This window comes from Varroa destructor, unplaced genomic scaffold, assembly GCF_002443255.2.
Source record: "Varroa destructor unplaced genomic scaffold, Vdes_3.0 BEIS01000005.1, whole genome shotgun sequence".
Classification (NCBI taxonomy): domain Eukaryota; kingdom Metazoa; phylum Arthropoda; class Arachnida; order Mesostigmata; family Varroidae; genus Varroa; species Varroa destructor.
Genome location: NW_019211458.1, coordinates 12,806,186 through 12,819,214, shown reverse-complemented (window position 1 = coordinate 12,819,214; position 13,029 = coordinate 12,806,186). Strand labels below are relative to the sequence as shown.

General features: G+C 40.2%; 1 protein-coding gene and 1 long non-coding RNA gene across 3 annotated transcripts in view; one reads left to right on the top strand and one right to left on the bottom strand.

The window, feature by feature from the left end:
• Positions 1-4,635, bottom strand: part of HisT (Histamine transporter) — a 63,945-nt gene extending 59,310 nt beyond the window's left edge. For both annotated transcript variants that reach the window (XM_086989398.1, XM_086989399.1), the window contains exon 1: positions 4,123-4,635. The gene's annotated coding sequence lies outside the window, so the exon portion shown is untranslated. The remainder of the gene's footprint in view (positions 1-4,122) is intronic.
• Positions 4,636-10,044: 5,409 nt separating this feature from the next.
• LOC111251579 (uncharacterized) lies at positions 10,045-12,120 on the top strand. The gene is made up of 3 exons (XR_002673865.2): positions 10,045-10,528; positions 10,722-10,850; positions 11,402-12,120. It is a non-coding gene; the product is annotated as an uncharacterized LOC111251579 (long non-coding RNA).
• The last annotated feature ends 909 nt before the right edge of the window (positions 12,121-13,029 follow it).

The window sequence follows — 13,029 nt, the reverse complement described above, 5'->3', positions numbered from 1 at the left end:
TCTCTTACAAAATAGAAAAGGCAATGGGAGATCTACCAAAAGAAGTTCACATATACATCTGTCATCAACGTGATAATATACTAATAGTCACTTTTTCCGCTTGCACGAGGTTCAGCGCACTAGGACTCCTACCGATTACACCTTTAGGTCCCATTCAAAAAAACAGCAAGATATCTTTTAGACGTTTTTCGGTGCGGGATACTTTGATAAATAGTTGGTAAAACAAATCGCTGAAAGCCATATTAGGCTACGGTGCTCTACCTATATATACAGTACTGAATATTAAGCGTATTTGGAACGAGCATTTATTATCAGTAATAAGTAAAATTTTTTCACTGCACATTAGACCCACAACTTTATTCAGTGGATGTGTTTATCTATGTCATACGATTTGTTAATGATCTTTCTCCTGTAGCACGTACCTCTGACAGGTAAGTTTCGTTTAATGGTGGTCATCAAAAAGGAAATTTACATGCTCTATGTTGTACGATCTCTTCATAATGTGGTTATGCGAGACGTCCACTTTTACTCCAAGGCTCATTGGTCTTTCTTGCTTACATAGAGTCAGTATTCGTGCAGGTAGTAACCGGAGTGGTTTGGAATTAGGGGGCAAGTCATGTTATCGGACGTTAGTTGATTACACATATCCATTTCCTGATGGTTACAGCCTTCGTCAGGCCTCGTTCACCCATTCCCGAATCATCCATTACCTCTACCCGTCTCCCAATTCCTTTTCTTCTTCCCTTCTGTCCCCTCGAAGTATCCTTTCGAAGCTATCTGCGGAGGTCTGCGACGAATGCACTGCCCGACCTGTTGTTAAAGGAACACAGTAGCAAACGCAGACCGGCGACAGTGTACCTTATCCAGAAGGTAGTACCAAGGGTGATGATACCAGGTTAGTCTTTCCGATGACGTCCTTTCTGCGTGGTCGATCCACAACTTCTAGCTACTGTGGCCACCCAGGATAGCAGAAGGTTCACAATCGCCTGATTGACCGGATGCGTCCTGGCCTTGTAATGAGGTCCCCGTCGACATTTCCACCCGAACAGTCTATCCATCCACAAACCGTCTCCTTGAACAACACCAAGATGCACCGACACAGTACGGAGCGTTCTCGCATGTTTGGCTTGCACACACCTTTGGCCTGGTCCAATATCAGATGGTGCGCAGGAAAGCTTGTATGTACACATACACTCGATGCGTCTCACGGCGTCCAGCAGTGTACCTCTTTTAGACAGACGTCAGAGCATACTAAGTGTCTGATACGTTTTGAACGACAAAGCAGAGGCTGCTGAGGTATCGCTATGAAGGTCGAACTCTTGTTGCTGCGCAGCTTATGATGGTAGAGATGCTCGCAGCGATGAAAAATGGTCACCGCGAGATGGTTCACTGGCAAATGGAAAGCAAAAATCTGCTCAACAATATGTAATTTTCCGGTATTATTCCGGTAATTATACGGTAATTTTCTGTTGCGCTTCTTAGCGCATGCCCATTGCGCCGACAATAAACGATCTAACTCCCGAAAGAGACGAAGGCATGATAAGAAGCACGACGGACAATCTCGACACGAAAAATGAGTGGGGACAAAATCCACTAAGAGCTAATCTACGGATCTGAGCTCGAAGAAATATGTCAAAAAGGGAACTTCTTCGACCTTGAAATCGGCTGCCAGTAATTTCCAATAAACGTCAAGCAACAGGTAAAACTTTAATATGCATATCATATAAAAATCTAATTTTCTAATAGCTTTTGAGTTATCAGATAAAACAATAGTGTTTTATTAGATGAGCTTTTCATATTAAACCTGATGCTCGGAACTGGCCTAGGTATAAAAAATTGGCTTCTGCTTTTGTGATAAAGGGTAATTATACTTATAAAGGGTAATAAGGTATTATAATAACAATCCTGTATTAACTCAATCTACATTGCGTTGTTTTCTGTAATTTTCTGCTAGGCCAACATAAGCATTTTTCAGCGTTAAAAATTAGCGTACTTATTGAAATATTTTCTTTAAAGGGGCATTGATAATTAACTGAGTGTGAATTCCATGTTTTCTAGACAATCTGATCTGTGCTGATCTTCAGGGATGGCCAAGTATTTCCAGGGACCATTCTACCAAAAGGTATTGCACCATTATACGTACTGCACGTAAGTATCAGCGTGTGACAAAGGATGGAAAAACTTAGCTTAAGTCTATGCAGAATAATACCGAGAGAAGAACGAGATGTGGTTTTACAAAACAAGGTAAAGATGGGCAAATGTTTGCCTCGGTCCCGCCCTATCTCTACTGAATCGCTATCGATCACCTCCACTTAGTGAATTATGATCGATCCGCTATGACGGGTCGAAACCGTTTGCCGTGCCGCCCGACTCCGTATAAAGTAGCAACCAGAGTTCAAAAGCCTGTTGAACACGGGTCAGAGAAAAGGGTATTCGACTATGTATGTGCCCTGGTTAATAAGGACATTGTTGGGAATACTCGCCAGCATGCAGGGTGGCCAAAGAAAGGCGTCTGCGCAGTAAGACAGAAACGATGATACATGGCCTACGAAAGAATCGCCTGCAGCGGCGGGTCACCAACGAGCTGAATTAGGGGAACGCCTAAGCGGATTGGTGGCGACAGCACGTCAGTGAACGTTGCCTTTATCATTTATTGTATCGCGAGAGTGGCACTGCACGGACAAGTTAGCGGACGGTCGACCAGGCGCAATCGATCCATCTACCTTTTCATCATCTATCTGCTTCCATTATCTACAGAGCTGAATCGGCTGGCTGATTGTCTAATAGATGCCCCCAACTTTGACTATTACGTATTGTTGTGACCACCGCCGGAGGCATCTCGACACCTACCAACACCTTTGAAGTTCCAACGCCCGACCCTTACTATAGCTGCCGAATCAGTAAGCCAGATTACCTATGTCAATGCCCCAGGCAGGCCTTGGGCCGTGTTTCCTCTTTTATAATGCCTTGACGGATTGCATAACGGGCTTTATCAAGCCGAAAGTTTGTGTACAATAAGGATATGTAGGACGCACCAATGTGCCAACTTTTTGGAGTCCTATAGGGAGTAGTTGTTGGATGAAAGACAAGTGCTGTACGATGCTATTTTGCAGGATACCGACCCAGAATAGCATATCTTGTTGAATACATGAAATAAAATATCGTATAATTTACAACGATGCTGAGCAGGACCTTTTGTGTAATTAACTATCTTTTAGATGAGGCAATCAGTTTATTGCTACACGTGTTCAGATATGGTACATACGATTTTTTTGCTTTACTTCCTATGGATACAGCTGAAGTTTTGTTATTTGAAACTAAACATTTGAATAGAGAAAATATTTTATATGTATTGCTTTGAAGTTCTATTTTATTTAGAAGTTCTATTAGATTACGTACGGTAATTACATGTTGTTATCATGCATAGCGATCACCCCTAGCTTCCAACAAGTTATTACTCATGGTTGTGTGATAAGTCTATTACATTTGATTAATCGTATCTTTTTATGGCATCAATTAGGCACGGGCCACGTAGACTCGCTGTTTGTATAAGTACTTTTTCAATTAAATTTAAACTACGCAATACTCTGACAGTGCTTTGCCCATAAAAAGTTAACTCAATGAAAGACACTACTCCATTGTAAGTAATCGTCATCGGATCGGCCAAAATTGTTTCGGCTGTTTTCTGATAACAAATAATATTATTACTAAAATTTTGTTTGTTATCGATGAACTAACTAGTCAGATGGGAATAACGTCCATTCTAGAGAAAGACATTTTCCTTTATTTTTAAACTGAATTGAGCTTAGCTAGAAATCAGTTCGATCCGGGCTGAACATAGGTGTGTTATGTTCTACTTTCTTGTTACGTTGTCAAGTTTTCATTATTACTTCAGGATTGGTTTAAATTACCCCGTCACCTTCTATGTGTCTGTTAGTATTTCGTTGACGTCCCACACTCTGTTATTTAGTTTCCGTGACAAAAAGCGTAAATATTCAGAAGTACACATTTCGTAGATATCCGTTTTTATCACGGCCCTTATCAAAAACGCTGAGCAGCAGCAGCAGCAGCAAAGTTGTAAACGTCATGATGATACAAATGGCTAAGCGCTACAACACATACCTACTGAATGTGTTGCACGTAAATCTTTTCCTCAGTTTTTCCAGCTGTCATTCTTTTGGTTTTCTATTGTTCTTTACACACAGTTGTGTTCCGTTAGCACTAGTATTCTCAACGATTGCTTTGTTTGCTGACAACCGACTGAATCGCGTTCCCTTAAGGTGAGCAAATCAGTCTATTGTGTCGGTAGCGGATTTGCGGCCTGTTCCAGACCACCCACTTACATTCATTCTGTTTGTTTAGTGGCACTCTGTGATTGTTCCTTTAAAGGCCTTTTGCGTCTGCAGCCTAGGCCGAAAAGTAGCGCTAAATCCGAATGCGCAATACGCTTTGAAAGCTTCTGAGCTACGGACTGACGTATATATTCATGTCGACATTGCGATTACCAGCACATCGCGGGATTCACTAATTGAACTAGCTGAGAGATCGCAGGTTCATTCTCAAGCTACAGATTCACTTTATTGTATTCCAACGCACATTCTGTTTCGGCGAACAGCAGCCTGTACTTTTAGTTCGCCAGCGCTTCTTTGCAGGTGCCTATCTCCCTCTTTCGCCGTAACCCTCTGCTATTCCTGATTGGCCCACGTCCTCGCAGATAAACATACAAAGAACCACACGCCTTTGCCATGTACCCGTAAACGTCAGCAAGCCCGAGCACTGCAGCCGCTTTTGAAGCCGCTGTCACCGTCGCTAAGCAAAGGTCAAGGAGCAATAGGGGGAGCATGTGCCTCGTACTACCGCAAGAGCAACATGACTTTAAAAGTAGTGCGACGTATATCAGTCTAGATAGTTCAGGTGTGACGAGACGTCGTTCTTCTCAGTCGGAACGATAAGAACGTTGGTTATTAGAAGTGTGCAGTTTCGTTTGCGCTGTATCCCGCCCATGACGCCTATCGATGGCCTAATCTCCCGTAGAGTCTGCGTGAATGACATGACAGTGTTATTAGATACTCGTTGATATTCTCCACATATAGTCGAGCCTATCTAACTTATCCTTGTTGTCGTCGTCGTGGCCGTCGTCATCTCTGTCGTTGGCTATTTCTTAGAAGCACCTTAAGTGGATAATTCACCACGTGCAAAATTATTTCGGCCTTAACATAGCAACCACCATTGGTGGAGAAAACGGAGGCTGGCGTTAGAGAGCTGAAAAAAGACATAATTAATATTCGTCAACTTGCTCCTATATACTCTGTTCTGTAAACTGCTCTCGATCCGCATCCGCCCTGTGTTTTTGCTCCGAGACTCTCTTGATGCAAGCATGGTCTGAGCAACGGTATCCGAAATCCAGCACGATTCAAACCACCTCTCCTTGTTACCGCAATGCGTTGCTATTCAGTCTATTTCGTACTTGGCAAAAGCTTTGTTGTTCGGTGTGATCGTTATTTTCAAAGAGAAAATAAGAAGCAGTCCACCATCTTTGCAAGCTAGAAAATGGCATTATATAAGGAATAAAAAAAAAAGACATTCAACATTGCTGAAAAATGGAATACCACAATTAGGCTTTTGCATGTAACATGACATTCAGAGTAATTGAATTTAGTTTCTTAAAGCCTGATCGGCGTTTGACATCCTATGACATATGGGCTAGGATTCACACCCTATAACGAATACCCTATTACTAGTTTATAGTAGATGTTCAATCAAACAATGCTTATGCTTGTTGTCAACTTAGATCACAAAACAATTTACATAGATATTACAATACAAAAGACTTTTCGCACGCTTTCTTTTGTTGCGTTGAACATTGAATGAACAACATTGAAAACGTTTATGTTCAATGGAAGGGTATGTTTATTTGGAAACATCCAATCAAGCTAATTGCATCCACATATCTGGACATAATATATGCAGATATATAGAAGAGAACAAAGTTAGGCTTGTAATGGTGTAAGACGTACTGATAAGCTGCTAGATAGAGAAAAAGTGGGTTGACAGGTAAATACGCATACGTTTAGCTATTATTTTTTCGTTGTTTATCGCAGCAGTTATTTTCGCTTCCCAACGCCATTAGCCATAGACATACAAAATAGTTGACTCGCAAACGTTTTAATTCTTAACATTCTTCTTATTACTGCATAGCCTTCGACTTACGGCTTCTTATAACTGAGTAGTTAATAAGACTTGTATGTAAGAAAATGGAGGGCATGTCCTTCGATGACTAACTGGGTACTTGCAGCCCGAGCATAATTTACTTAGTGAATTTAGAGGTGAAACGGGGCATTAACTAAGGTGTAACAAATCTCACCTTAATCAGTTGGGCTTAGTATAATCACCGTTTATTAATACTTGGTTATCATGTAAATCGGCATATTGTGCTCTTGAGATTACTGAGAATGGGAAAAGCCAGTGATAGGGGTGGAGGATCGAAGGCAGAGAGCTCGACAAGGCTCTACGCGTACAAGATATAGTTAACCGCAAAATATGGTAATATATGACACGAAACAGCCATTCGTAGTGTCCATCTTCACTGGCAAATCCGAACATGCTTGCAAATTTTATGCAAAACAAATAGATTTCACTCAAGTGCCATAGAGGGGCTCTGTTTCGGTACTCAGGCCTAGTTTCTTTTGGGCCGTTCCCCTTTTGCGGATACGCTTGCCAACGCAGTCGCTTGTGCACACAGATAGCTACTGGCTTACCGACTCCACGTCTCCACTAATCAGTAATCCAGCAAGACAAATGTGCTTTCGTCATAACCGCTTCTAGGGCTTTCGACTTCAGTATTGTTTCGTGTCCATAGGACCGCGTGCACAACGCTAGTCGTTCTTCTCTATCCATATAAACGCCACCGAGCGAACCGTTACGACGTAAAATGACGTACGTAGAGCTGCAATTCATCGGCAAAGTTAAATAGATCATTACCGATGGTAGAAATAAGCCAAGTTACTAAACACGCCTTGTCAATAACTACAATTTTGTTAATGGAACTTTTTTGTTATACGACTTTTAGGTTAAAATGCTAGGGTTAAAAAGGTTAGGGCAAAAATATAACAACTCCTTCGAAAAGCCCCAACTTTCCGAGGAAGTTATTCCTAATATTCTTTTACTTGGGTTATCTATAATAACTTGGACGTCGGTTTTTTCTGCAATGTCTTCAAATAGTACCGTACGAAACTTCGATCGATGTTTATCCAATGATCGAATGTTTATTCATTCAAAAGTTTATTCATAGTATACAAATAATTTATGTTTATCGAATGTTCTCAAGGCAAAAGCATATTCTAGGCGCCTATACGTGTGCGATCGTTTTACCGCAATTCAAACAAGTACGCAATGATGGTTGATAAAGCCGCAGCTCTCCAACTGACGAAGTTAAACGCTAGAAGATACCCATTCGTAGATCGATTCCCACTTGAGCTTATTTCCTAGCTTCACTCAGATACGCACTGAGGACCCCAACGATGATCTACTTAGATATGCCAACATATTCGAATTTCAATCAGCATGTTCGACGTATGTCTAATGTGCCTTAGAAAGTGATCCACGCAACGGTTTATCAACGAGGACACTCTAAGGCCAAACTCGTGTGCATTAGTACGCATTTGTGCGAGAAGATTATTGTGGAACGTATCAGTATGGTTGTTGCACGTATGTACGTCGTTATTTTATTCCGTTATTATGATCACTTATAATCAGTTTTCTAGTGGAATGATAAATTTTTAGATATCTCGCAAGCACCGCTAAGGTCATATAACTTGCTAAATATAATTTCAATAATATAATATAATGTAGTTGAAATATCAGCTTGATTATTAATTGACCTTTTTAAAAATAGGATGGTAGGTTATAAAACGTCTAATAATTTCTATTCTATCAGTTTCTTAACTTCAAATATTGTTGTATTTCTATTACTATTTTCAAGAGTCACGATTTTCTGCAATATTATATAGGTATGATTTGGAGTCGATTTCAGAAGCTGTACAGATGATGTATCTTAGGCGAGTTAACGGAACGGCAGTATAGTGTCGTCGTTCTGTTAGTTCTGCAGTGTTTTAGCGTGGATGTGGTAAAAAGGGCCTATTCAAAAACGGATATTTTAAGCACGTACCAACGTTAGCAGCTTCAATTCTAAAACTATTAACTGATCAGCCGTCTGTTTGTTTTTATGCGCTTAAAGCTCAGGTCGCGCGGCGCGGCCTGGGGTGAAATTGATAAATTCGAGCGGATTTACGTTAACTAAATATTTCGACACTAAGTTTAATTTTCTTTCCTATTAAATTCTTAATCAACAACCAGATTATACAGAAAAGAGCTTTGCGGCTGATCTAAAAACGTTCGCTGTTCCTTCTTCATCACTAATTCAGTATATAATTGTATAAGGAAAAAGGGCCGTTTCAGAAAACGATAATTTTACAGTCGTGATTGCCGATTCTTTCGATATAAGCGCTATCATTATTTGTACGTGTAGTACGTGTAACGTATTTGCCTGCTAATCTTAGGAACATGTTGTGGACTCGAGTCCGGGTATAGACACACTCCGTCTCGTTTTGGGGATCAGCCGTCTGATGATGTGTCTGACGGCAATGCCAGACGTAGGACTCGAAACATAAAGGGTAAAAAGGTGGCGAAGCAAGAGCATTGTTGTAAAGGCCTGTAGTGCCCTTAATTTGGAGCAGTGCGTCATTCACCACCTCTTCTATATGTACACCTCGTTTTGCTCTTCACTGTGTGCCACAAGTCGTGGAACGTTGGCGTAAGTTTCACTTTTTACGTATTGTAGCTTGCCTCGGTCACTTCGTAGTTCCAGGATGCCCCATTTGAACGGACCTGGGTGACACCAAAAAGACTTCCACTGTCACTCAGAGCGTTTCTGTAGCTTTTACTCTGAGGTGCAAGCTTGAAGTAGATGTTTCGAGGTTCTACGCAGTTTTTACAGCTGTGTGACTCGATTGCCGGGCAGACGTAGTTAAAGTTGATACCTATATTTTTGGCTGGGACGAAGGTCGAAGATTCGAAAAACGTCCTTGCCTTCATGCATTGCAGAAAACTTCCTTGTATGAACCGGTAATTTCGCAGTACTAACATAAAGTGCGCCCATCTTTTTTGCGTGTCGCAATATATGGACATTTTGGAAATTAATACCATAGCTGTTGTTCATAGCATATTTTACTGTGTTGTGCTACAAATTAATAGTGGCAGTAATAACAGTGCTCCGATCGCATAGCCCATTTCTATACTTGTGGGTAACAGAGATAGTGCTGCTTATACTATCCAGTTACAGGTATATACATCAACATATATAATAATTTTTGCTAGTTGTGTCCGTAGACTGCATTTTGCTATGTCAGAACGACACGCGACGTAGACTCACCAACTATTAGAATTGGCATATTTTTCTTTAAGTAGGAGCTGCTGATTTTTGATTGCTGCCAAGGCTCATATCTCCTCCAATTGATATGCGGCAGCGGGCGCACGTGAAACGTGTGCGTGTCGTTGATCATCTAGCATATCTATGGCCAAATGTAGCTTACAAATGGTAATCTTTGCTATGCCTTGTATTATTGGCTCACTTGTTATAGCCGATTCGGTGAGAGTAAAAAATATTGTTTCTAGCGAAAGAGGATTTTCAGTTTCTGTATCTATCTATCCTGTTACTCCACTAGCTTACAAGAATAATGCAGAGACTTACAACTGAAAAAGAAAGTTGTGAATTTCAACACAATGCCGAGGTCTTTCGTATGCCTGGTCACCAAACGAACACTGTTAATACAATACAAATACTCCCTTTTTAAAAAAAATGATCTTACATTAGGATATAAGCAAAGGCTCATAAATAATAATAAAGCTCTTAGGCTTATATTGTGGGGAGAACGTCCTGATATTCAAGTTATTGATACGGTGGGGGGGGGGGGGGGGAGTCTTATGTCGATTTCGGAACTTCATCTGCCGGTCGAACGAAACTCGTAAATCTCGTTATCTAGCTACTTTCTGAATGGCCCGTTGGTGTACCGTGCCATCAAAAGCAGTCTTTGGATTAACGCATTTCGGGACGAATATCTCCATTCTAATTGTCTCATACCTAGAAAAAGTCCAATTAATGGCTTTGTGAGTTTGCAAGGCGTTTTTGTTATATTCCAAATCCAAAGTGTATATAAGCTCATTTTTAGAAAGCTACGTTGGTGGAAGTCAATCAGCTGATTTGTAGGAGACAGGGGGTGAAGGGCATTGTCGATTATTTTTCCTTTAAAAAAACACATGGTGTGTAGCTTTGACTACGGCCTTCTGCAGATTGTTTTCTATTATGAGCATCTATTATGCTTAGTTTGTGAAATAGTGCTTAAAATTGCAAGTAAATATAATAGATAAATGCATCGCAGGAGAGCAAGCGGCTTCCTTGGAAAACACCGGCCGTATTGCGTCCCCAATAAAACCGCACCGCGCTTAACCCCACAATATTAAAACGACTATGGTATGAAGTTAATTACTATCATATTTTCTTTAATATGCAGTTTTTTGAACAGGCATTTCATTCGTTTGATGCACAATTGAGAATATCTTAGGCGGTCGTACTTCGAGCTGTTGTTACTAACAGATTACTTGTTTAGTATTTCAACCTATGATCTTCTATATCGAACCCTGATTAATTCGAATCATATTTGCAGAGTCTTTTTGCCATTTGTATCATCATAGTAAACTTCAGTGGCAACTGTGCTCCATTTGGTTACGAGCAGATCTGTCGTAAATGGAAATCCTGGTCACGCCCTAGCTCGCAAAAATGGATTCAACAATTGGTATGTTCAGCCGCCATAGCTATACAACTGTACACTCTCTGAATTTATCCTTTAGCCTTCTGGAGGAAACGACCGGCGTCTCCTAGGCTGAGTCTTGAAAAATACTTGCAAAGTGTGGCACCTTATGCCTAAGTACAAAGCTTATTTCCAACGATAACAATAATAGCAACCTTATAATAATAAGGTTATAATAAGGATAATATGGTACTTTCCGTCTCTTGGCATGTACTAAACGCTGCTGAGCGAATTAAATAGCTGAAAAGATGCAATTAATTACGAAAAAAAAAGACACCAATATCTTCACGCTTTTACAATATAGGAACGGCTAATATTTTCATTAAAAGATCCGTATTGACCTTGTGAACATTTACGTCTCCCTTTTCTCGACTCTAATAGCAAATTTGAAGAAATTAGATACACGGATCGTATAGGTCGCGTAGGTACGCTTTCAAGAAGTGAAGTTTTTGCGAACCAAAACCGATTCATCGTTTTATTCATTATTTTATTAAGCTCGTTATACTAACGCTTAACGCTTAATGCTTCTTTAACAGTGGATAGTTAGTGGCCAACCAAATAAGGTTACCCAAGGACTTTGCGCATTGTCGAGTTCGGTCGAAGGTACTTCCTGCACGCAAACTAAATACCATTGTACGATTTTGTAAAATCGTCTCATTCTCTCTTCGCGAGTGTCGCACGTGAAGCATCTTTAAACTATTGTACAAAGAAAGACACTTACTGACCATGTAGTCCAATGGCTGTTTACCACAAACGGGTATGAACGCGATCTATTCGATTTCATCTTCATCCGTCCATATATAATTCGAGATGTAGTACAACATATTCAATGATAACGATGTTATTGTAACCAATAATTACAAACGAATTTCAATGATGTTCATGTTTTTATGACTATACATAAACTCATAAAGGGCAACAGTTCTTCTTGCCATCGTATATCTCATAAATCCAAAAAACAGTCATCATGAATTCTGGCTATAGTTTTTTTTCATGTTGTTTACTTTAAAAAATTCACTGATTCAAGTTAATCAACTTTTCCTCGCGCGGGTACCTTAAAAAGAAAGTCGTCGCTAAAAAACTAACAACACGGAAAGATGTACAAGCCGGAAATAAGCAACAATGCACCACAAGCCAAAATTCGATGTTTGTCGAAATTTGTCAATGTAGAGATAAAGATGATCGATAATGTTCTGACCAGCACCGCGATCATTTTAGACATGTGGAGAGACAGGAAGAGTTACACAGCTAATTCTTGGAATTAAAGCCAAAATAAAAATGCACATATTTATAGGACAGCCTATATGTATGCATGAGGCACCAGCGGACATAGCGTTTGATGTCTTAGAGATGTATACGTTTTACATCCGTTAGGTGCCCCATCAAACGGGTGGCAACCAGCACAAAAACGGAAATTCGGATTTGAACCAAGGCTACTAAATGCTTCTAAAATTATTATCAATATAACGGGCACAAATGTTGAAGATATCAACACAGCCTCTCCAAAACGAAACAGTCGAAACGATATCGAAATATCTCGACGGCTTCTCTTTGATAAAGAGTGTCGTAATTAACAGACTACAAAGTTAGTTGAAAGGATACAGTGTGTTGAAACTTGTATATTTTGTAGTGCTTGAAGCCATGTCCCCTAGTCTTCCTTGAGTGTTGATATAGTTAAAAACAGCCGGAATTTTTTTAGAGGAACGTCTTACCTGAAACAATCGTTTATGGTTCCGACATTCTACTGTTGTAGAATATCAAAACTCTATTGGGCCATCACATAACTTTTTAGCGTAAAAATAAGACGAGCCACCAACATTAAGAGTTAACTTAAGGCCGACATGAAACTAGTGTCGAAAGCGCTCTTTGGCAATCGTTACTCTTGCCTCAGAGGCTAGATCTAGAGTGAACATACACGTTCACTCATCTTCACGTTACAGCCTGCCAATATATGCGGGGTAATCCTTGCATAAAGATTTGATACTAAAACAATTATCGTCTTGAATCCAAAAATTCCTAGGCTAAAGCACAATTCTTAAGGGTTATACTATAGCTCGCTATGCAGATGTTTGCTTATCATATGTCGATGTCTTTTGTTCGATTAGAATGGCATGGCCTTGGTCATGGCTGGCACTTTCTTTAGCGTTGTACACTATTTGTATGT